Genomic DNA, 25,818 nt, shown 5'->3' with positions numbered 1-25,818 from the left:
CCTGAGCCACACAGGACATTTCAACCATCAACATATTTGTACAAAATATTTTTTCTACTTCGAATATCCTGCTCCCATTATCTTCCTCCTCCTAGAAAACTCTTGCCGTTTTAAAAATGCAATTTTGAAGTTCCTTTCTCCAAGAAATGTTTTCTTAGTCTCTGGACTGAATCTCTTTCTTCAGTACCACTTCTGTATTTTAAATGTGCTTCTACTGTTGCACTCTGTATTTGGTATTCCAAATCATTACCTTAAATGTTTGCCTCTCCTACTAACCTGAGAACTCTTTAGAGGTGAGAACAATGTTTTATTCATCTTCTTAACGTCTAGATGAAGACCTAGAACAGACTTGAAGCACAGAAGGCTTTTGAATACATGAATATTTGCTGAACTCTATGAATATACACTTCCATAAACTTATGTATGTGTTAGTTGTTTTTCAATAAATCATCCATTTTAATGAGTTTATTTTAAATTTTATTTAAACATCTCATCCCTCGGCTTGCAAAGTAAGTCTGTCACTAAGGAGAGGGGGGCAGGAAGAAGTTCTTTAATTTCAAAGTGCATCTTGTAGAGAATTGCTTCACACTAGAAATCAGAACAATGGGAACACCACAATAAGAAAGTACAAGTAGGAAGACAGAAAGCATGATAAGAATAGAAAAGGCACCTAGGTACATTCACCCAGGTGAATGTATCAGTCAAACTGAAATGCTTTTACATGGTTTACTAATAAAGCAAAAATATTATGTGATTTCAGCTTCCCTATTTAACGTCTACTGTCCAAACAGAGGTGAAAGCATAAAGGACATTAGAAAAATCCAAATCCCGATCTGAGGAGTAGGACTTGAGGAAAGGAAGGATGCCTTGTCTCCAGATAGCCAAACCAAGCAGAAGCATTTGGTAGACTGGGAGCTGGAAGCCTCCAGTTCAAGTCAGTGATTTAATTTAATAAATTGGAACCTCCATGCCAAGCCCTTAAGTACTCTGAGTCTCCATTCTCACTTCTGTAAAATGGGAAAATGATTCCTAAGGACCAAGGGCCCTGCCCATCAGTGGGTCCAGAATGCTTCTAGGGTTTCAGTGTGTGCAGGCATCTCTCTTCACTTCCGCAAGGGCAGCTTTTTCTGCTTGAAATGCCCTACCTTGGCCCGTTCTTCAGCTGCTGAAACTCAAATGAAAAATATTTTCAGAAAGCTTTCCTTTACAGCTCCAGGAAGCACTGAACATTTCTGCACATGGTTTGTTTTCCACAACTCATTTGTTCATATGTCTGTCTCCTCTTACTAGGCAGTGAGAGAGTAGGAGTCATGTTTTCCTCCCCTATGTACCAGATGCTTCTATTATGATGTTTGACTGATGCTAGACACTTAATGCATACTTGTGGAATAAATACAGAAATGACAAATATAAGGGATTATTATCATGGCTCATTCATTTTTGCATACTGACTTACTTTAGCTCCTAGATAGGCCTTGAGATAAAGAGAAGTAGACATTCTAGTCATAGAATGTTTTCCCCCCCCAAAAACCCCTAGGAACTTAGGGAAACAGATACACTTTAGGTCTCTGGAAATATTTTTCAAATAGCTTTTATATCACCTGTGACATTCTTTTCTCTTAATTTTACAAAGGAGCATATGTAGCACAGATGTAAGTATGCATAAAAGTTATGAGTTTTTCTCTTTTTCTTCTATACTATTTTTTCCTCACAGAGGCTACCTACAAATAGGCACTTAAGAAATCTCACCCTCATGTCTGGCAATTCATTCTGTTTTATTTGATTTACAGAAAGAATTGTGCCTAAATTGTTATGAATGGGCAAAGCTATCCCCTGGACTGATTGTATCAGAAGTTATAGAAGCAAACATTTCATTTCACAGTTTTCTGAATTTGGGTCATAATAGTAGAACTGTCACCAAGACAACCTGAGACTTATGCAGTGAACCTCAAAGATGGGGCAAACATAGTCCCAGAAGATGTGAATTCATAAAGTGCTTAACTGGAGCTTTCAGACAAAATAGGAATTTCTCAGAAATCACTTGGAAAGTCTGGGAGCAGAATTACTATAGTTACTCTGGTATGAAACATATGAATAATTCTCAAAAGAATGGCAAAGATAATGAGAATACAAAGAATGGAGGAGTTGTCAGGCAGAGTAGCATTTAGATTTGTATGAATACAGGCCTTCAAAGAACTAAAGGAAAATTACATCTAGGCAGATTCCAGTCAATAATGTTGTATACATAAGAATTAGCTAGTAAGTGGTAACACACAGAATGAAATATCTTGGACTAATACTGAGTTCTAGGTAGATGCCAAGTGGTATATACAAACACATATATACTTCTTCATTTAATTCACTATAACCCTATAATTTATAATTATCGTTATTACAGGTGCAGAACAGTAGGATTCAAGAAGCTTATGAAACCTGACCAAGTAGCAAAGGAAGCTTTGAACTCAAATCTCCCTGGCTCCAAGGCTTCTTTTTTTACACTTTTCACACCCGTGATTCTTAAGCACAGGCTTATCATTTACTTGGCAGCAAAACCAGAAGAGATTCACGAGGATGGAGACTGAAATTCTACGAATCAAACATTCTACAACATTATATAAAGCCATTAACACACTTTAAGTATGAAGCCTGAAAGTGTGTCTAGTTCATCGATAGGTCTTTTAAAAAAAGAAAAGAAAAAGAAAAATACTGCTCTAGAAAAATAATTATTAAGAAATTTTGGACTGTTGGAAATTCGATGAAAGGTACAAACTTTTCTTTAGAATGCTTTGCGTTTTAATTCAAGGTGTTCATGGACACCTTCAAGCTCATTCATGAACATTTCATGTTTACTTAATACTTAAATCTTAACCTTTTTCCAAGGACTTGTGACAATTTTAGCTTTTAGATTCCCCATACATATTCAACCTTTAAAAATTAAAACTTGACTGAGGAAAAATTCTGATGTTTTGATTTGAGGAAAAACATTGATTTGACCTCTAGCTAGCTAAGAGCATCTTATGATTTGCATTTTTATCACTGTATCCTTGCATCTGATTATTTTAAGAAGAAATATATAATTACTCCTGTTTTTCATAGTAACCTTTAGTTTCTTGAATGTCTTATCAATCTTTGGAAAGAATATATTTCCTTTGTTTTGGACCTCTGTGCCTTTCTATACTATATATTTTATTTCAAGTTATATGTTTTTCCTCCAGGATAATTTAATTTACCATTAGTTTATAAAAGATAATTTTAACTTCCTATTTTTATCTGCCTTCTTTTGAAATGTCTGGCTGGTTGCAGAACTAAAGATGTGTGATTGTTAAAGTCATGAGTTTCCAATGGCATATTCATGAAAGAATGGCTAACAGTAACAACGAACACACCTTACAGTCCAGGGGCCCTGAAGTTTTAATGGCTATACATAACTTCACTTTCACTTTCATGAGCATGTTACCAAAAATCCCCATTACTTGGCTCCACCTGTCTACCTATGGCTTTCGTCAGTATTTTATGTTATCTCAAAATTAGCAAAAATAATTTTGGTTAAGAATAACAATTTATGAAAATTTTCATAGAATTTCCCCAGGAAATCAAGAACATTCTGGTTGATCTATGTCAACTGAAGGAGGAAATACGATATTCTACTATCTTAGGACTCCAATAATGCCTGGCATTAAAACTTTCAAATTATCTGAGTACAGTTAACAGTCACATAGAGGACAAGATCAAGCTGGATTTAAGCGACAGAACTCCAATACCTTTGTGATCCTTTCTGCACACAGATCTCTCAGGGAGGATTAATGAAGAAGAGCTTCCAATCCTTGATTCAGACTCTTACTGAATTGTATTTCTAACAGGCATATAGTGCATCACTGTAGCTCTCATTTACTTCAAAACTACAAAGGAAATAAAGCCACTAAAAGAGACCACCAGGTTGTAGATGTACTAATTGTCACATCTTGGGTAAACTATTTCATTTCTTTAGGCCTCACCTTATATGTAAAGTGGGAATAATAATAGTGCTTGCTTTATAGGGTTGTTGTGAATACTAAGTAGATGAGCGTATAAAGTGATACATGATATGAGCTCAATATGCTGCAGCTATTACCACAGCATAAATTTCTACTCCACATTGCATCTCATTTTATAGAATAAAATGAGTTGGCTTGCATTTCACACTGATTGCATAGCTTTAATAATTCTTATATTTTATTAACCTATATTTATGGATTAGTATGAAATAGGACACACATGCATAAGCATACACTATCAAAATATTACGATGGGTTAATGTCACATGATTCTCCCTTAAGGGATTATAATTTGATATCAACATTTGCTTTGGCTATCTCTTTGAATCATTTCCAAATTTAAAGGACACATAAAATTTGCTAGTATACATAAGCAGTTTTACCATCTAGGAGTCCTGATGTTGGTTTGGTTATACTGTAGAAAGTAAGAAACAAGATATTTAAGCTGAAATACTGCTTCTCACATACAAGTCCCAAACAGCACAGGCAATTTTTAACACTTAGAGTTCTAATGAGACAGCTTTACATGCATCTTGAGAAAGCAGTAGTGGAAAGGCTTACTCTGTCGTGGATGGAAGGGCAGTAAATAATACTAACTGTACCTAGTTTCCAGATTTAAAATATGAAGGATTATTTCAATGATGAATGCGATGGTAACTCATATAAACTAATTTGTAAATAGGGTGATAATTTTATCCAATTAAAAATTTTAAAGACAGAGTATAACCTTGAAGAAAATTATGGATGTCCTAAGAACAAATGCACACATAGAGCTAAGATAGTAATTCACACTGTACTATGTAGTTAAATGGATAATCTATGGCTATAAATAGTGTATATAATGCACATACACTCATACAAAGAATTCAAAAGATAGAGTAATTTTAAAGATCAAAATCCAGCTATCTCCCCACAGGGGTGGCATGCTTCAGCAGCACAGCCCTGCAATATACAAACAGCCTAGAAGACCTACTACACAAGAACTTGTGCCATCTCCCTCTACTTAGTTACAACTAAGTACCCATGCAGTCTTGCTTTAGGCTTATTAGGGGTCCTCCATTGAACCATAAAGCAAATATTTTAAAGAAAACAAAAAAAATTACCAGAAATAATTCTGAATGCTGATACTAAGAAATAAGGGGACAAAAATAAACATGAGAAGAAGCTGTTATCTAGAATATCTAGAAATATGCTTCCTGGAGGTAGAGAATTATATTTGTGCAAGGATTATTTTGCTGGGTCTTCTCTGTGATGTAGGCATCACACATTGTCCATGGGGTAAGTCTAGGCATTTTCTCAGGTATCTGAATGCAAACACTTCTAGCTGGGGTACTAAGTATCCTAGTTATTAATATAAGAGAGTATTCTGTGCAGCTCTCCTGTACTAACATTTTAATACCAGGAAAAGGGTTTTTGGAGGTTCTGGGTCTAAACAGAGGGAGAAGATGAGAAGTACACTAGAACAGGATAGCAGGCATAGGCCTAGGTAAGAGCATGTAGGGATCCTTACAATGGACTATTCAGTGAGGTATTTTCGTATTTATTTCAATCCTCCCCACACTAGTCGTCATGGAGCTTCATGTGGAACATTTGAAAATCTGACTTGTCCTCCTAAATGACATGGAGGCATAAAAGGAGAGCAGAGAGCAAGAGTACTTCAACTGTGATCCATCTGAGCTACTACTGCAAGGGTGAAGAGTGGGAGTGTGGTGGGGCAGGGGCGGGGTTTGTATGGAGGGGGGTTGTTGACTGTTGATGGAAAAGAAGCATCAGAGTATCCTTGTTTCTGCCCAACAAGAGATATATTTACAGTGCAGACTCCAAGCTTAAACTGCCTCTGCCAAAAGGGGTATAAAATGCCAGGGCTCTTAACAGTGAGAGGAAATGTTGATTGTGCAGAGCAAATAAAGCTGCCAGGACAGCATTGACACAGACGTGAAAGAATTCAGGTCAGAGAGATGGAGGGCTGCAGAACCACAGGGCAACAGTCACTTTAGATCACAGGGAAAGAAAAGCAAGACCTTACTCAGAATTTAAAGACCACTTAAAAAAGCTAGGCACCTCCTATAACTTAGCAATAAGGGCTGTGAAATAAGACCGAACATTCTAGTTCTCGGGACAGGAGCACTGCTGATCACTGGTAAGGATCTTCAATGAACCAGAAGTCATGTCTGCTGTTTGTTTATGCTAGCTCCTCAGGGAGGAAGGCACACACAGATTCACAATCAATAAGCTGTACTCCCGCATCATTACTGAGTGTGGAATTCAGTCAATCCCTCTCGCCAATACAGAATTTTAAAATAATTTTTGTAAAATTATTTTTAGAGATACTTGGCTCAGGAATGCCTTATGTAACTCTTCTAGTCAAGATTCTAAGCCTACAGGTGGTAAAAGAAGGAAAGCAATATTCATCTTTTAACCAAATTTTTTTCGTAGCAAAGATTATTTCTCTGGCTAAGCTCTAGGTTATATTAACACTGCTCTGGTTGACCATCTGTCCATTCTTATAGTGATCTTCAGACTTTGGACTCTGATTTCACTCCTAGAACTTGCCTTTCTGGATCTTCCAAACTATCATTTAGATTTGTTCATGAACATTATTTTAATATCCGTGGCTTGGCTAACAGATATATTGTACAATTTAACTGACTTCTACATTAACTGATTTAAACATTTAAAAAATCATTTCCAACCTATAATTTGAATAATACTTTTCCCTTTTTCATCAAAATCTCTTGCGGGCTCTATTTTAATTTTTTTTTTTTCAGGAAACCAGTTCAGATTGGGAAGACATGCTCATACTCTTATATATGTGGAGAATGAGTCATAGTTTTGTCATTCGAAGCCAGCAGCTCTCTAATGGCACAGCTAGAAGTGAAGCTCAAATCTTCTAACTAAAGAATCTGCAGTGTCTGTACACTGCCCAGCATTTAATTTTCCACAGTAGGAAACTGAATTTTCCTAAATAGTCAATTTCCATTGAAACAATATCAGCCAAAGGAGTAAAAAAAAGGAATAAAAATCATCAACTTATTTCTTCAGCATTTTATATTGTATATCTTCATCACACTAATATTGCATAGATTTGTATTTCACATACACACAGATATGCACACAATCTTTTTACTCCTTTTAAGAGAAAAAACTTTTTTTTTTTAATTTTTATTTATTTATGATAGTCACAGAGAGAGAGAGAGAGGCAGAGACATAGGCAGAGGGAGAAGCAGGCTCCATGCACCGGGAGCCTGATGTGGGATTCGATCCCGGGTCTCCAGGATCGCGCCCTGGGCCAAAGGCAGGCACTAAACCGCTGGGCCACCCAGGGATCCCGAGAAAAAACTCTTATCATTACCTGCACAGTCATGAATCACTCTGGGAATACATATACATGTGACCATCGTGTGGAAACACATAAATGAATATTCATTTTAGAATCATGATACTGACAATTTTAACTCTTTCCTCTGAATGAAGCCTATTGGCAAGTTAGAAGATATTACTAAGGAAACTACATTGTCATTTAAGGCTCTCAGATTATTTTTCTTTCATCAAGCATAAGTCAATTCCAATATAAGCTCATCAATATTAAATTTTTTTGTTCAATAAGTAGTGGTGATGAAGCTGTAGGAGAACCAGAGAGTTCTCCATCCCTTCATCATGTGCTTATTAGCCATAATTAAATTCATTCGCTTCTCTACTCTTTTCCATTTATCTAAACTGCTTTAATCACAAAACATGGCAATAATCTAGAGAATTTTGACATTCAAGTAAAAATAATGAACACAGGCAGCCTGGGTGGCTCAGCGGTTTAGCACCGCCTTCAGCCTAGGGCGTGATCCTGGAGTCCCGGGGTCGAGTCCCACATCGGGGCTCCCTGCAGGCTCCCTGCATGGAGCCTGCTTCTCTCTCTCATTCTCTCTCTCTCTCTCATGAATAAATAAATAAAATCTTAAAAAAAGAATACTATTAAATGCTGCAAAGGAAAAGAAAACAAGAAGAGGGACATGGACTATTCCAGTATTAAGAATTCCTTCTGCTCTGCTGATACAAAGTTAGCTCCATTTAATACAGATGATGTATAACTCAAATGAGTGCCTACAAGAAAGTAAGATCGAAGAAAGCAAGAAAATAATTTTTCACCTGTTAGTGAGCAGACCAAAAACACGTTTCTACCTCTAAAGCACCTTGCAACATAATGGAAAACAGGTGAAGCTAAGTTTAAGGCTCATATAAAAGTATTAAATAGCTTTCTATTTACTGAAGAAATTGATATACTTGACAGGTGACATTTCTGAGAGGTAGACGATTGCCAGGGGAAAAAAAATTAAATCCATCACAAAGTCTCTTACTGAGAAGCAATAAATGGTATATAGATATGAAGGGAAAGCACACCATATAGAAAAATTGGGGAGTTATATAGTAGTTTAATTCCTTTAAACATACACATAGCATAATTATTTCAGAATAATGAGAGATAATTTGAATTACCAAGAAAACTGTGAAAATACACAAAAAGTAACACTGGCTTGAACAAATATGCCAGTTGATGGTGTTGGCTGTGCTATTCAGTAGGTCTGTGGCAAAAATTTCACCTTGCTGCTCTTCACATTTTTCATCTTCAAATTGTAGCAAATACAGCTATGATACTAAATAGTCCTCAATTATCTGAGGACAGCTATGATACTAAATAGTCCTCAATTATCTGAGGACTACATGTGAAAGTTCTGTGGTAAAATATAAAGCTCTATAGCTCCATTTATTGATACTATTGTTTTAATTTTAAATTAAATTAATAAAGGGCCCAATCAAGCCTTTATAGCTGAAACCTGTCCAAATATCTCCAACTTCTTATCTAGAACATGGATTTTCAAGCACTGAGAAATTGAGAAAGAATGGTTGGATGGAGCTGGTGGCATGGGTAACATTTAAACTCAAATCCATTTTTTCAGGGCATCCTTCTAATATTCACTCAGTGGCCTAAACAGTGACCACGTGCTATACATGCAGTTCATGATAGGCACCTAACTCTGCAGGCAGGATAGTAGTCCGAAAACAAAACTGGCACACAGCCATCAACAATTTCCCTCTTCCTTGTCAATGTAGTGTCTCCAGAGTATGATACAGCTTCTGAATGATTCTTATTTCCCTTGCCTTTTATCTTTTCCAAATTCCTCCTGCTAAACTGTGCCTCAACAGTTCTGTATTAATCCGCCAGTAGCCGTGTTTGCCAGGCTCTTAGAAAATGTGATGCAGTATGATTGATAATGCTGCTGTGCTTGCCTGTTGGTCCACCTAGAGAAATCCTCACTCCTATTCCAGTTCAACTTGAGTGTCTGGTGTCCTCTGAAGCTTGCCTCCCAGGCAAATTGGTCACTTCTTTTTTGGTACCTATCCTAGAACTTTGAAAACTTATTATACCTAGGGATGCAATATAGAGCATGACAAGGAGCATGGATTTTAGAGTCAGAGAGTCTGCATCAGAATCGTGGCTATTCAGTCTTGTGACTCTTGACCTCTTAAAGTCTCAATTTTATCATCTGTAAAATGGAATGAATTCAAAGAGTGAAACAAGAAGCTGTATTTAAATCATTCATTAGAGTTCCTGACATATAAATAGTACTCAACAAGAGTTAGCAGCAGTAATATTGAGAGTGGTTTTTGTTTACATGATCATCTCCCCTTATAAAAGTGAAAATTTCTTCACAGCAGAGAGAATGCCCATTTCCTCTTTACCCTTTGTGCTCTGCAACATGCCATCACGTCGTATTTCTATTAACAATGAGTATGCCCAGCACAACACTATTTGGTATATTTGCTCTGAGCTCAATTCCTCACACTTCCCTTCTTCTGCTTGGGACACCTGTGGGTATGCAACGGTTTCCCTGGCTTCCTCGCTGGTATGCTTCCAGGTAGGTTTGGCCAGTGGGTGGCGCTGGTCTAACAAGGTGCCTCTGCTCGCAGGGATTCAGCAACTGTACCTCTTCTCTGTCCCTCCTGAGTGAGGCATGGAGACAGCATGTGGTGATCATTAATCTTAGGATGGCTTCGCATTCCTGTACTTGTTCTTCACCTCTTCTATCTCATTCTAACTACCATATTAAATTCTCCACATTAAATTCCCTCTATTGATTTATCTGGCAGAAATATGTCTTTCTAGCTGAACCAGGAATTTTTTTTTTTTTTTTTGGATCTGACTTTTAGTCTTAGTGACCAGCAAAGTTTAAGTGGAGATAATATATTGCTGTATTTCACAGAGCCGTTGCATGGGATCAAAGAAAATTTTGGACATTTAAGTACTTTGAAAATATAAATTGTTGTACAAATACAACATTTTGCTCTTAATATTTTTGATTACGAAGGGACAAGTTAGCTTCACTGATCTATAGCAGTGATGTTCTAAGCGATCCTGATGTCTTCCAAAGACACCATGCCTGTAACTTACACGGTTGAATAAAGGGGAGGACAAAGTCCAAAAGATAACTGACTTCGGCATAGCAGAAATTTATGAGCTCATAAGTCAGAAGACACTGATGGAAACAGTGAAAATTATGATTTTACTGAAGACAAGTAACTACTTGGACAACAGCCACCTTAGACTTTCCTCCAAGTCTTAATTTTTCAGATGAGCAACCACATTAAACTCCACAAGAATTCATACAATGGCAAGTTATATTACCCATTTAGTTGAAAACAACACAAATAAAAACAAAAGCAAAACACAAATGCAGATAGTAAGGCTTTGCTTGGCTTAAGAAATTCCAACTTTCAAGTAAATTTTTGAGTTCTGAATAAAGACATATTACAGAACAGCTATCTGAAATAAATCAATAAAATAATTAGATTATTAATCACAATGAGATAATTAAGATGACAATTAAAACCTAAGACATGTTAAATAATATTTTTTAAAAAACTGTATAATTGTGAAATACAAATAAGTCTACAAGTTATTAGTGAACCAATGTAAGTTTCCTTGTTTTGATAATGTATTCTGGTTATATAAGATTTTATCATTGGGGGAAGCTAGGAACTCTTCTGTACTATTTTTGCAACTTCGTGTGAATCCAAAACTATTTCAAAATAATTTAAAAAAATACTGTGCTTAGTATGTCAAGAGGATGTATAATATATCAGAAAAAAATCCATTAAAAAGTTGAAGTGCAAATTTTGAAGCCTTAAAAGGACTTTTTGCATGAAATTAGAAATGCAGTTCTTACTCTGCTACATAACTAATATACTGATGCATTTTAAAAATCACTCCACAAATATGTACTGTCAAGCCATTATGCACTGGATATGCTGTCACATTTTCCTCTTGATGTCTTTTATCATTTAAGTGATGTTCTTTTTTTTTCTGATCCATCTTTCATTTGGCCATGGGTTCCAAGTAATTTAAGCTCCTCTGCTTGAGCTCTAGTCATCCCCCATGAACACCCAAGGACAACAAGTCACCAAATTCTCCACAGCTCACTTTTCAAAATGACAAACAGGCCATATAACTATCAGTCAAACAAGAGACTCTGATCAGTTCCTCGTGATATTTACCTCTCAGTCTGAGTACTAGAAGTAGAAGAAACATCTGGACAAATAGAACAGTTGTATTCTTACTCTGCAGATGTTTGAGACTGGGCTTGTAGATATCTTAGGGATATCCATTCCGAGTCTAGGGATTCCTACAGACTCAGGAAGACCCCTGAACCCCAGCTCTAATAGTGAGTACGACTATGTAATTTCACACAATTTTGACTTTCCTCCAGGTGAAAAATATATATACATACTTTTCTCTGAGACGATGAAATTTGTTACCTTCAAAGATATTCCTTTCAATGAAGCAAACTCATAAGAAAACTGCTCTATAGTCTGTCCTGGGACATTATTTCTTTCTAAAATGTCACTTCTGTCACACCGGCACAGCTTGAATAAGAAGTAAGGGAAGTAAAAAGACAATAGACTGTTCCTCTTATTTCTTCCTTCTTGTGTAAAAAGTTACCTGGAATGCACCATCTGTGGCATAAATGAATGCTGTCTGAGAAAGTTCTTAGCCTCTCTGTTACTCGTATAAAAAATAAAGTATCTTATGTCTAATGTCTGTGATTAGCTTACATGAATTTGTCACAGTTTTTGGCACATGAGAAGCCCGCTTCCTGAAAACTAAAAAGCCAGAGGTAGGCATATAATTCAGAAAAATACCTGGGCATTGGCTCTTTCTTCCCACTGATGATTCACACTGACTTTTTATTTCAAAGGCAGGTATGCCAAATATTGATAAATATTCCCTCCAGTAGTACTTCATGGTTTGTCAGAGTAAGTCTTCTCCAAAGGAGACATTATTGCTAAGGATGATAAGGCAGCAGCATAGTAAGAATTGAAGCTTCTAAATCTCTAGAGACCCAACATTGCCCAGGCAGCATCTCATGGGCTGTGTGTGACCCTTTTAGGGATTCTAGGGGGTGGGCATGAGATGTACACGACTGAGGAAGGGGAAAGGGAGAAAGGTAGTTCTATCATATCTGCTTTAACTTTCAGGGCCACTTTTTTTCTGCTGTGATTCTTCTTTACCTAGTCTAATACACACACATACATATACATATATATGCGCCCATAATGTACATATATATAATGCATGCATTCTTTGTGAATAAATATACATATACACGTTTCTTTTTGTTTTTTTTTTGTTTTGTTTTGTTTTGTTTTTTTTAGAGAGAGGCAGAGACAGGCAGAGGGAGAAGCAGGCTCCTCGCAGAGAGCCCAATGTGGGACTTGATCCCGGGACTCTGGGATCAGGCCCTGGGCTGAAGGCAGACACTCAACCGCTGAGCCACCCAGGCATCCCCATATACACGTTTTTAAAAAAATTCTTGACTAATAAAATTGAGTGATCTCTTCTTGCCAATTCATTGCCCATTATAATCAGTGCAGCTCCAAGACTATCAGCTGCTATAATAATCATCAGTGTCTTCTTTCTTCACTGTAAGCTTATCTCCATTTGAGATCAGAAATAGGGTTCCCATTTGCTATACTGATCCTTTGGAAACCTAATAGAGAAACCATGATTATACAATTTTGCTAGGTCCCAACCAGAAGTGCCTTCCCTGTTCCACCAGATGGCAGTCCCGCATCAGGACAGAAAAAAGGGATGGGGGTGGGGGGGGGTGGTGGTGGTAGTATTTTGGATATAGAAGTATGTAATTTTGATATTTTCTGCTATGCTATGGAAAAAACTGACAAATACACAGGTTGGTTAGTAAGAAATGAAATGTAGGTGTTTTGTACAAACTCATCACAACTGTTATGCAAAAATAAAAAAGCAAACAATTGAAACTGCCTGAATTAAAAATATTTGGATGACTACCTAAGCTCTGCTACATGACATTGCAAGAGTTGAAAACAAACTCACAAATCATAGAATGTGTGCAAGTCTGTGGTTATAGTCACTATCTGCACATGGATGTATTCTAAATATACCTCAGCTTCAAAGTTACAGATTGCCTCAACTTTTTCATTTGGAAAGTGTGCATGACAATGCATTGCTGTTAGAATTAAGTTAGCATGCACACACATGAACAAGCTTCAAGGAATTGTCTTACTGTGGTAATAAAGGGACTCAGAAACACTTTGTTTTGCCCAAAAACATGGGGTGTGTGAAGCTTTTTCATCTGTCTCTCATAACATCTCTCACCAAATACCAGACTAGGTAGCTTTCACCCATTCCCTAGGGAAATTCGGTCAGTCCAGAAACACTCACACAACTCTCATGACAGTAGCTTGGCTATGCTCCAAGACTATGTCATTTGCTGGCAGTAAGTCAAGCTAATGAAATAGCATCTACTTCAGGATGCCTCATGTGACGGCCATGACGGGCTAAATGGCCAGTTCCATAGACAAGAATGGGTAGACCTACACTTGTAGCCTTTTAACTACTGAAACTGGCATCAACAGGCTTTGTTGCTTTATTGCTTTAAGGATGTGTTAGCTTTATACTAACTAGATCAGGATGATTTTGCTTTACATTGCTTATCAACATAGCACTTTTCAGCATGCTCCTGATATCAGCTAAATCAAAATTTAGCTTCAGCTTTCAATTTAGAATTTTTTGAAGCAGATAATGTACATTTCTGCGCACAAATCTTCTGGACCTTCACCTCCTCTCCGTTGGGAGTCAGCTGTAAACACCTTTAAGAGATAGTTCACAATCTTCTCCATATATACATGTTAGCAAATCATTCCTACCTTTAGTCATTTTTTTTGTTCCCAGGAGAGATCAATTAATTGACCTCCATTCCCAATTCTGCTCCCTATTCTCTATTCTGTTCCCTATTACCTTCAGTTCCATCAGCAATTTTCTAGTATTAAAAAGTCTTGAGTTTCTTCTTTTTCAGTCACTTGCCACCATCTCCATGCGTCCAAACACATTTTCCTCTTGTTCCTGTGCTTTTTATCACTGGTCATTCCGGTTTTCACTGGAGGATGAATTTGTACTTGGCTCCCTAATATAAATTTATCTTGCATGACCCAACTATAAAGATATTCACAGAAGGAAAACAATTTGAAAAAAAATATTTTTGCATTTCTACCAAAACATAGGGGCAGGCTTATTTTTCTATTCAGGAAATACAATCAAAATGTCTATGTCTGCAGACATTTGTTAATTGCATCATTGTGCAAGTGAACTAAGGTCAGTGAATTTAACACAAAGTTTGTTGACAATGGTAAAAATACCATTATGCTTTCAGAGATAGGAAGACACAGTTACAAGCCATTACAATGGAAAGTTCAATTTCCCCTGCACATAGGGGAAAGCATAATGATGCAGCTTATCAAAATCTACATTTTATGATAGTTGGATTGCATTACAGCACAAAAGCAGATTTCACATGTTATATTTAACCTTGGCACAAAGAAAAAGGTATGTAGGTCTTCTAGGCTGTTTTGCAATATTTTTTTATAATCAAGCATCTAAATGGGTCACGATGTAACACTTTATATATTTTTCCTAACCCAAAGGCCATGTAGAAATTTGACCTAATTAAAGCTCTGCAAAGAGGTTTTTAACTTTTCCACTACTGTGAATTTTACTTAGTTATAAAATGAAGATTAAAAATTTCTTTTTGATCATTTCATATAAAAATCTTTAAAAAAATCAAAGTAGATTAATAGCTTTAGAAACAAATGTTGACACTTAGACCATAGCCTTTTATTGTGAGTACCCACTATAATTGGCACTATCATTTTTCTTAGATTTGTTTACTTTCCATTATTCATAATTGCTTCTTTTAATTGGACCAAGCTAGCTTCGTTTAGACTCCCCTTGAGAATGGTGTTGGCAGAAATGATTGGCAGTTCTCTCTCCCACACGGTGCCATCCTGAAATTGCAAATGTCAGTTAACAGGCTTCTCTCTCCAATGTTTAAGAGTGGGAGTCTGCATTTAGCAGAAAGTAGTCTGGGTGCACATATTTCTGAATAAATGCATGTGAAATTATGCATTCAAATTACGGAATCAAGGGACTTGAAAGGAAGCCAGAGAGGTCAACTACTCCATCCATGCCCAGCCTTCAAGTTCCTAGTCTATTTTGAAGCCACTCCAGGCAGGTGAAACTATATCCTACTTTTAAAAATCATTATATGTAATCCCTCTTCAGTTGTCTATCGCTGAGGGTTAAGAAGAGCATCACTGACTTAATTTTGCAAGCAATTTTTTTCTTTGCATGACTTTTTGCACTAAGCTTCTTCATAGAGTTTCTGACCAGAAATAAAATGGCAAGTGTCAGCCCCTTATTTTTTGTATCCAACTAAAATTGAGATACTCTTAAGCAGTGAGATAGCCAGTAAAGGGGGTAGTGGGATAAACAGAAGCTATCACAGTCATAGAGAGTCTGTGTTTGTCTCAACTTCTGAATCATCACTGAATACGTACTCTAAGCACTAATGCATGTAAGAAAAATACTTGGCCACATTAATGAATGCTGGAGTGACACAGCACGACTCTACATGACCTCCAAATTCTTACTTGTAATACCACTCAACACAACAAAATAACAATCTATTATTTAATAAATACTGTATGGATACACTGGTTTTCTAATAAATCAGGATTTCTTTAAAAAAAAAAAAGTAAAGTAAATGAAAAACTCTTTTGGCAGAGAGGCTGCCTGGATTCAAAATGAACTGAGGAACAGAAGAGAGGATGGTTCTCATGGTTAGGTCATAATTGGTAGTGGCTAAAGTAGAGAAATCTGTGGCAGGTCCATATAAAAGAAGATGTAAGGCACAAAACAGAGTATTGCTATTTTTATGTGTTATTGTTGAAATCTTGGAAGTCTTTATTTTTATTTTATTTGAAACAGTTACATGGTTCCTACTGCATGTCAATCATTGTTCTGTTTTATAAATATTAATTCATTCAACCTTGCACATCAAGGGTAAGTGTTAAGACTTGGGGGCTACTGTTAAAGAATATGGCATCAAGTTTTCCCTGGCCAGATGCTGTCTGATGGGAATTTAGCACAAAGGAGTTGAAGTTCCTACCTTAATCTTCCTCTCTTCTCCCTAAAAAAAAAGGCAGTTTGCCTTTCACTCCCCAAGGCCATATCCAGCAACCTGCAGAGGTTAGAGGCCCACAAATGGCACCTGAAACAGAGGCAGCTACATTCCATTCTCTCAAGTCTAAGAAATGCAAGAGGGCACTAACTCCCCCTGTCTGGTTCCTTACTCATTTCACCTGCTGATCATCCCCAGTCCCACCACCTGTCAGGAACCACTGAGAAGTAGAGTGGAGTTGATAATGGGTCCAGGTAAGGAAACCAACACTTTCTCCACCCCCCCCCCCAAAGCAATTTGTTGTGACAGATTTCTAAGTAAGGATTAATGTGACTTAATTAATCCTCACAAGTAAATTCTCTTATTCTCATTTTACAGGTGAGGCAGTAGTCATGAGCTTCTCCCCATCTCCTAGACTTCCATGTCTTTTGCTCAATTATTCTCTTAAAAAGCTGAAATGCCTCTTGCCTATTAAAAATATGCTCTCCTCTAGAACTCTTCTCCTTATAGGATGAGGGCACATTTATAGGTCAAGATTTTGCTTAGTGTCTGGAATGTATTTGTTGAATCCTGAACAGGTTTTTGCTAAAAGTGTGTTTGCTCCTGTGACAAATAGACTTGTTGATAAAATGTTACTATTGTAATTTCTGTTTGCTTCCAAATAACATATTTTGGGGGCCAACTAGGATGGATTTCTAGGCCTCCTATTGTATTTCCAATCTTGAGAAATGTTTCTCAGGAACAAAGGTTACTGAACCACTACCTTTTCCTGAACAGAAGTATCAGTAAAAAATAAAACAGCAATAAACATTAGGCTGCATGCCACTGCATGCCCAGTGCCCACGATCTTTCTCTTGCAATTAAAATATCTAAAAGTGTGTATAACTTTAAAAACAAAACTGGGGGGGGGGTGATTAATCTACTTTAATTTTGGGGTTGTTAAAACTAAATTCATTTATTCCTGGAAACTATTCTGAGGAGATTCATACTAAAATAAATCTGCTCAAGGGGTGCCTGGCTGGCTTAGTTGGTGGAGCATAGGAGGCTTGATCTCAGGGTTGTGAGTGTGAGCTCCACTTTTACCCTGGATGTAGAGTTTACTTAAAAATAAAATCTTAGAAAAAAAAGTAAATAAATTCACTCAAAACTCAGTGATTTTGTCCTCCCCAAAAGAAAAGGAGGCAAAGTGGAAATTCAGCCTTATTATACCAAAAAAGACTCCAAGCTACACAAAAATAGATTATCAGAATTATGGAATTCAACTCTTAACCCTGATCTCTCTGCTTAACAGACCATCATTTAAAGAATCACAGGGTTCCCTCACTTATTCAGGAAATCCTTAGTTCACACAAATCACACAAAGTAATAGTCCATAAAAATAAAAACTTAACAATAAGCTTTACAAACTTAAAAAAATGATAGAAACCTGAAATGTATTTGGCATCACTCTATCTTCTTTATAGATAACCCACTGCATGTAATTTTATGGGTTTTTGTGTGTGTGTGTGTGTGTGTGTGTGTGTGTGTAGTTTAGATATAAATTGTCTTCCCCTCCTTACCTCTTTGAGTTTACATATGAACCACCCACCTTACCATTTATGTTCCAAAACATTATATATCTCTTTCTATCAGCCTTTCTTTGCCTTTCTCACATCTAGATCGTCATGCCTTGCTGTCTCAATGAACCCAGTTCATCCCAGGTCACACCTCTGGTTTTACTTTTAAGCATCACTTCCCACACAAAGTCTCCCTTGAACCTCCAATCTGGACTACAGGTGCTTGCTGAGTTCTCATAGCACATGGACTTCCCAGAGCATAAGTTGTCACACAATATTCATAACTGCCTGCTTACTTTTCTGTACCCTTCATGAAAACCAAGCAAATGAGGGAAAGATTCACTTCCCACTCATATTTTTAAGCTCTAGAGTTAGTACGGTGCCCAGCATCCAGCAGAGGTAAATATTTGTTGAATGAATGGATGCATTAGTGAACAAAAATGACTTACCTCACTGTGCACTAATAATGGGTCCTGTCAAGGTTCATGAACTGCACAGCACTACAAACAGTTAGCTATCAGTTTCATCAGTGTCTCTAGATTCAGGGTTGGGAGTGTTTAGAACAATATTAATTTTGTGAGCATAGCACAGGGTAGAAAATAGAGCATAGCACAGGGTAGAAAATAGAACCTGCATTTTTGTAACTGTTGAATAGTAGCAGGGGGAGCCAGACTGGAGTCTGCCATGTACCGACTGGGCAACTTTGGGAAAATTACTTAGTTTCTCTAAGCCTCAACTTCCTTCTCTGTTAAATGAGAATCATAGTGATATTGAACCTACAGGCTGTTGTTGAGGAAAAAATGAGATAAGGTATGAAAATGTTTTTTTTATTAAAGATTTTATTTATTTGACACAGAGATAGCCAGAGAACAAAGTGGGAGGAACAGCAGAGGAGAGGGAGAAGGAGGCTCCCCAATTACTGGGGAGTCTGATGCAGGGCTGTATCTCAAGACCCCAGGATCAGGACCCCAGCCAAAGGCAGATGCTTAACCGACTGAACCACCCTGGCACCCTCTGCAAAACTTTTTCTTTTAACAACTCATAAAGAACTACTTACATGGTGTGTAATTACTATCGTTAACTTGTTAGAGCTATTTTTGCCAACACTACCAAGCTGTCTTTTTATTTTTGATTTTTATTCTGTTTGAAGTATCTTGACTTTTCTCATTAGAGTAACTGACAGAATTACAGAACTCTCAGAACTGATTACTAGTATGATAATTAATTACTGGCATTTTTTAAAATCACATGTTCCAGATAGGCCTTTTTTTTTTTTTTTTTTATGCTGAACATCTCCATTCCCAAATCTGCATCTTGAATTTCATGCTTTCTTCCAAAATTCGGCCTAGTTGCATGAGATTCCTGGATATCTCAAATAAAGAGCCCTACCATTTCCTCAAAAATCCAAATCTGAAATTGCCTGTCCCAACCATAGCTTTACTTACCCTGGTTCAAAACTTCAGAAGAAACTGCAGTCCTCTCAGCCTTTATCCCTATCACCTACCCCCTCTTGCACACACATTATGTTGTGAGCATTTTCAGTTTTGCTTCTGCAATGATTCACATCAGTCTTCTCTATTACAATTTCACTACTCATTTGCCTAGGGAGTTGCTAAAGCTTCTTAACTGGTTTACCTGAGCTGGGTTCTTTGCTATTCTGATTCCTCCCGCAAAGCACCCATGGAGCAATATTCCATTCCTAAGTACCACTCTCCTCACAGTGGTCCTCTGCTTATAAATAGTAAGCAAGCAATAAAAAGAGCCATTAAGGGCTTCCCACTCCCTTTGAAGGCCAAACTCCTTTATCAACAACTCAAAACCCCACACAGTTTGATCAACTGTGGCTGGGAAATAACCTCTTCTCCCTCAAGTTCTACTTTTTTTTTTTTTTTTTTTCCTGTCCTACAATCTCCCCTTCCCCTAGCTAGCTAGATGTCAAGGTGATCAGAGAGCTCCTTCCTTACTTATCCTATCTAACCTAGCACACCCAGGAAATGCCATTCTCAATCTCTTTATTCTGCTGTGGTTTTTTAGGGACACTTAAAACTGTGAGATGTTATTAACTTGCTTACTTGTTTATTGTCTGTGTTTCCTTGTTAGAATATAAGCTCATTGAGCACAGGGACTTTGTTTCATTTACTATTGTATTGTCAGAACGTAGACTCAGATGAAGGACCAAAATAGTATTTATTGGGGAAATGGATGAATAGGATTGTTATCATATTAGCCTTTAAAATACAATCAGATATGTACATTTAAATCTCTTCAATTAGAATATAATCTATATATGAGCATAGTCACACGTCTTTTTTATATCCCCTTTAGAACTCCAGCATGATCTCTGACTCTCTAGAGATGTTCAAAAATGGTGAATCAAATTAAATTATATGCATATATTGGGTATTTGATTTTTATTACTGCTCACTTCTCAGTTACTTAGGGGGATAAAGAAAAACCTTTCTGTGCTCAGTTACTTTGTTTCTGAAATCACCAAAATCTGACACATGAAAACTGAAATATTTCCATAATCAAAGTAAAAGTTTATAAAACAAAAATGTAAAAGAAATTCAAGATAATTTACTGTGATCTACTAATGGCTGTACTCTTCACTTGATCAATATAAAAGAACCTTTACTTAGTGTTTGTGGTCTAAGAGAAATAAATTGCATTTACTGACCACCCATGCTAGGCTAGTCACACTGTACCTACCCCTCTCTAAATTTATATGAATGCTAATAGGGAGCTCAGAAGGAGTAACTAATTTTTTAATGCCTAATAAGGAACTCTTGCACAAATATTTGCTGAAGGAATGAAGTCCCCAATGTCACAAAGCAATGAATCAAGGATATGAAGCCAGGTGTGTCTGACTGCAGGAAGGACTCAGCTCTCCCCAAGGAACCACTACCCCATGCCCACTCTCAGGGATCACAACATATGGGTTCCAACACTAGCCTTACCTCTAACCTCAACTTCTTGGAACTTCAGTTTCTTCTTATTTATAATTAACAGGCTGGCAACATTTGATAAATACTCTTCTAATTATAATGAGATCTAAAGAATAACGCTACATTATATCCTTAAAACTGAGAACAAATCTTTATATACTCTTTTAGAAACAAAATGAAGGTAAGTCTGCATGATAGGAAGAACAGAATATAAGTCCTCCTTGCAAATAACCACCAGACCAGTTTACTAACAAGTTCCCACATGGAGAGAAAGTTAATTATTTCATCTACATTGCTTATGGGTATGATGTTATCAGGTATGGATCAAGTATAAAAATATAAAAGTCTACCAATAGTTTTATCAAAAATTTTTAGTTCTTTTTGGTTATTTTTAATTCTTTTTAGGTACACAATACATTGCAGATGCTAATACAGGGCAAAAAGGCAACAGATAAGACATAAAGTGATAGAAAAAGGGTCCACATCTTCTTGACTTTATAACTCAAGGCAGGGATGTTCATTACCAAAATTACAACATCAGTGATTTTGGCAACCACTTATCAGACACTGTTGTTCCTTTAATGTATTCCTTCCAGAGTGCCTGTTTTACTGGCCAAATAATCAATAAGAGCCCTGGGATAAAAATGAGCATGGAGTCGCAGAATTCAATTACTGAGGTTTGTGTATAAAACAGCAGAAAACAAAGTATGCAGATTTCTTTTTCTCATCCTATTAGGATGGTAAAGACAGTGATTGTCAGTTGAAAATGAATAAGAGCCAGAGTAATTCAAACTACCAAAAGCCTAAAGATATGCCATGTTTTTAATGTTTCAGCCTCAGTTAATTTCAATAGGAAATTATGAAAAATTTAGGACATTCTCTCAATGGTGAATTCTCGGTTTCTTCTATCTTGAGTAAGAGGGGAAAACGTCTAGAAATAAGTTTTACCTGACTGATAGCATTGCTTCTGTTAAATGTTTTTTTATGAATACAATTTAAAATTTTTTAATCAGAGCTTCCTTTCCTTAATACAGCAAAAGAAACTTAAAGAAACTTATTTTAAGTATTAAAAATAAGTATTATTTTTAATACTTAATATTCTCAAAAACAATAATGCTATGATTAGATCAAAATTCTCATCAATTTTATAGAAATGATTTATGAACCTTTATTCTAAAGTTCTTAATATAGGCTGGAATATCTTCAGTAAGCTTATTTATGCAGCATACTAAATTAATTTACTTTATTTACATACAAATGCTTGCAATTAGAATAGGGACAAAAAACTGGCATGTGTGTTTTACATATTCGTTTTTAGTTTAATTAGATTAAACTTTCTTTTTTAACATTTTATCTATTTGAGAGAGAGAGAGAGAATACAAGCAAGAGGGGGCAGAGGAAAAGGGAGAGGGACAAGCAGACTCCCCGCTGACCAGGGAGCCCTACTCAGAACTCCATCCCAGGACCCAGAGATCATGACCTGAGCCAAAGTCAGACACTTAACCGACTGAGCCACCCAAGTGCCCCTAGATGAAGTTTTTTAAGTGTTGACAATGAATACACATCTTTCTTTTTTACCCTCTTTAACCTAAAGGATATTTACATAAAATAACTAAAAAATGATTTGAAAAATTCTAGAACAAATTCAACCATTACCTCTAGAAAAATAATTTAGTGTGAGGTAGAAATTCTAAAATATAACAAGCACGATATTTTAATACCTATTATTTTATTCAGTGTTATATGCTTCGTGATGGATCTGCTGATTTACTAATATTTTCCAATTTTATCCTCTCTTTATTGTCAACGTCTAGGATATATTGACATATAAAACATAACAGCCATTTATTCTGATTATAAATGTTAACAGTATAAAAATTAAGTTTAAAATTTTTAATTAAAACTTAAAACTTGTTTTTCAACAAAAAGTTATACTGTTATTTTCAAGGGAGCAATTAATTATGTACAATTTTGCTCCTAAATATCTTAAGTGGTAATTTCCTAATTTAACTACAACAGTACTGTAATGTTATTTATTCTAATTCATAAAGTGTGAAAAATAGGCCAACCTACTCTGATTATTTCGATGTCAGTGATGTGTAGATACTAAAACAAATAATTGATACAATAATTGATTGTATGTAGAAACATACAATTAAGGAGTTAAAAATACTGAGCCTTTAAACAAGTTTACATTTTAAAGAAAGTCTAAAGTTATAGAGAAAATAGATAATATAGAAAGAATCTACTTCACCTGGCATTAGGAAATATAACTATGTGTAGTCTAGAAATGATGTGGTACCAAAAACCATGTGCTTTCATAGGTGGAACTGTTGTATATATAAATTGGCAGGATGTCTGTAAGATAATGATCAATATGCATATGTTCCCTTAAAAAGCTCATACTATGGAGGAAGCAGCTACTATACTAATAGTACCTCCAAAAAAAGAATGTTTAACCAAAGAATAATTTAACAGGAAACATAAAAAACTGGAAATAAATAATCTGAGCATTCAATGGAATAAGCTAAAAAGGAAAAATATATTAAACATAAGAAATGTACGGGAAAGAAAATAAGAGAAAAATGTGTAAAAATGGAATAGAAACTAACAACAAAAAACGTGATTGATGTGTTCAATAAAAATAATTTCCGTTTTTTTTTAAAGAATTCCCAAAATACCTGTCAAAACTAAACAAATATAAAATAAAAGCTCATATAATATAAAAATATAAGTGGATATAATCACATATAAATTTGTGATTTTAAAATTTGAAAACTGTGATTAAAATATGTCACTAGTTTTAAAAACCTAAAAGAAACAATACTTTTCAAGAAATTTGTAAGCATATAAGAAATATACAAATCATCAGAAACTGACTAAAGAATAGAAACAGGTGCCTGGTCCAGAAGGTTTGGCAAGAACTTTTTTTCCCATAATTGAAATAAATAGATAATCCTTATATACATATATAGAAAAAAATCCAAAAGTATCCCATTTTATGAAACTTGTATAAACTAGTATAACCTTGATCTTAGGACTATACAAGGCATCATGTGTAAATAAAATTATAAGCTTGTCAACCTTATAAATAAAGATGAATTAAATAAGACAAGAACCTTGCAGGGATCAATAATGATAACACACTGTGAACTATGGAGCATAATTAACCAACCTTCTGCTCCAGTTGTATATTTAAAATATTTATATATCACAGACAAGAAGGGTTTTCTCAATGACAGTCCACATTTAGAAAACCTACCAATGTAAATTTATCACAAATATAAATGACTAAATGCATTATAAAAAACCAGAGTAGAAAAAACAAAAAACAAAAAAAACAAACAAACAAAAAAAAAAAAACCAGAGTAGAAAGTAACTTCTTTAATCTATTAAAAATAGTTTTCCCTATTCCCAAAACAGACACATTTAAAATAAATATGATCTTTTTTTAAATATGATATTTTAATGGGATAACTTTACAACATTCCATAAGAATCAATGCACAAACACCTGCTCTTACTTCTGCTTTTCAACATTATACTAGAAGTTTAACCAGAGCAAAAATAGTTTTAAAAGTAAAGAAAGTGTATAAGAATCATAAAATTGAGTCAAAACTAACACATTTGCAGAAAATAGACATTTATAATCATTATGTGAATGCAGAGAATCTATACAGATACTATTAGAATAATGAGAGAGTTCAAAAAGTTGCTGGATAAAAGGTCAGCATGTTAAATTTAATGATATTCTATTAAAACAGCAGTAATTGAATATAAATTTTAGTAAAGTTGAGGAATAAAATTTTATAAAATATACTGGAATAAAGCTTACCAAAATGTGAAACATTTTGCAAATGAAATTATACATTTTTATTAAAAGGCATAAAAAAAGACATGAATAAATGAGGCAATGTAATGTGTTAAAATATTTAAAGATGTTAATTGCCCTATATTAATCAATGAATTCAATCTTAATCAAAATCTCATCAGGAATTATTGGAAGAGCATTTTTGTGATATAAAGATAATGCTATTAAAGCAAAGAATGGAACATAATTTTAAAGCACAGATTTTTCAAAAATCTGTATTACTGAAGTATAGTTAACATGCAAAATTATATTAGTTTCAGATGTACAGCATAGTGATTAGACAATTCTATACATGGTACAACGCTCACCATGATAAGTGTAGTTACCATCTGTCACCATGCAACATTTACTTTTCTTTTTTTTAACATGTACTTTTCATTTTATGACTGACTTTATAATTAGAAGTCTGTACCTCTTAATCCCCTTCACTATTTCACCTATCCCCATCCCTCATCCTCTACCCCAAAAACCCCCTACAACCACCAGTTTGTTCCCTGTCTTAGGACTCTGTTTTGTTTATTCATTTGTTTTGTTCTTCAGATTGCACATATAAGTGAAATTTGTCTTGCTCTGTCTTACTTATTTCACTTAGCATTTATATCCTTTAGGTTCATCTCTGGGGTCAGAAATGACAAAATTCATTCTTTTTTTATGGCTGAGAATTATTCCATTTTAAAAATAGACCACATTTTTATCTATTCATCTATCAATGGACACTAAGGTTGCTGCTATAGCTTGCTATAGTAAATAATGCTGAAATTAACAAAAGGGTGCTTATATCTTTTTGAATGATGTTTTGTTTTCTTTGGGGAAATACCCAGTAGGAGAATTACTAGGTCAAATGGTATTTCTATTTTTTATTTTTTTGAGA

At 35.5% G+C, this 25,818-nt stretch overlaps 1 protein-coding gene and 1 long non-coding RNA gene across 5 annotated transcripts in view; one reads left to right on the top strand and one right to left on the bottom strand.

Annotated features, from left to right (window-relative positions):
• ADGRB3 (adhesion G protein-coupled receptor B3) overlaps nucleotides 1–25,818 on the bottom strand; it is a 711,230-nt gene that overhangs the window by 552,097 nt on the left and 133,315 nt on the right. The window lies entirely within an intron of this gene.
• LOC111098304 lies at nucleotides 1,933–3,924 on the top strand. The gene is made up of 3 exons (XR_005367899.1): nucleotides 1,933–2,079; nucleotides 2,399–2,762; nucleotides 3,579–3,924. It is a non-coding gene; the product is annotated as an uncharacterized LOC111098304 (long non-coding RNA).

Source organism: Canis lupus, chromosome 12, assembly GCF_011100685.1.
Source record: "Canis lupus familiaris isolate Mischka breed German Shepherd chromosome 12, alternate assembly UU_Cfam_GSD_1.0, whole genome shotgun sequence".
Taxonomy (NCBI): domain Eukaryota; kingdom Metazoa; phylum Chordata; class Mammalia; order Carnivora; family Canidae; genus Canis; species Canis lupus.
Note: the sequence above shows the minus strand (reverse complement) of the source record. Positions and strands in the feature narration are given on the sequence as shown.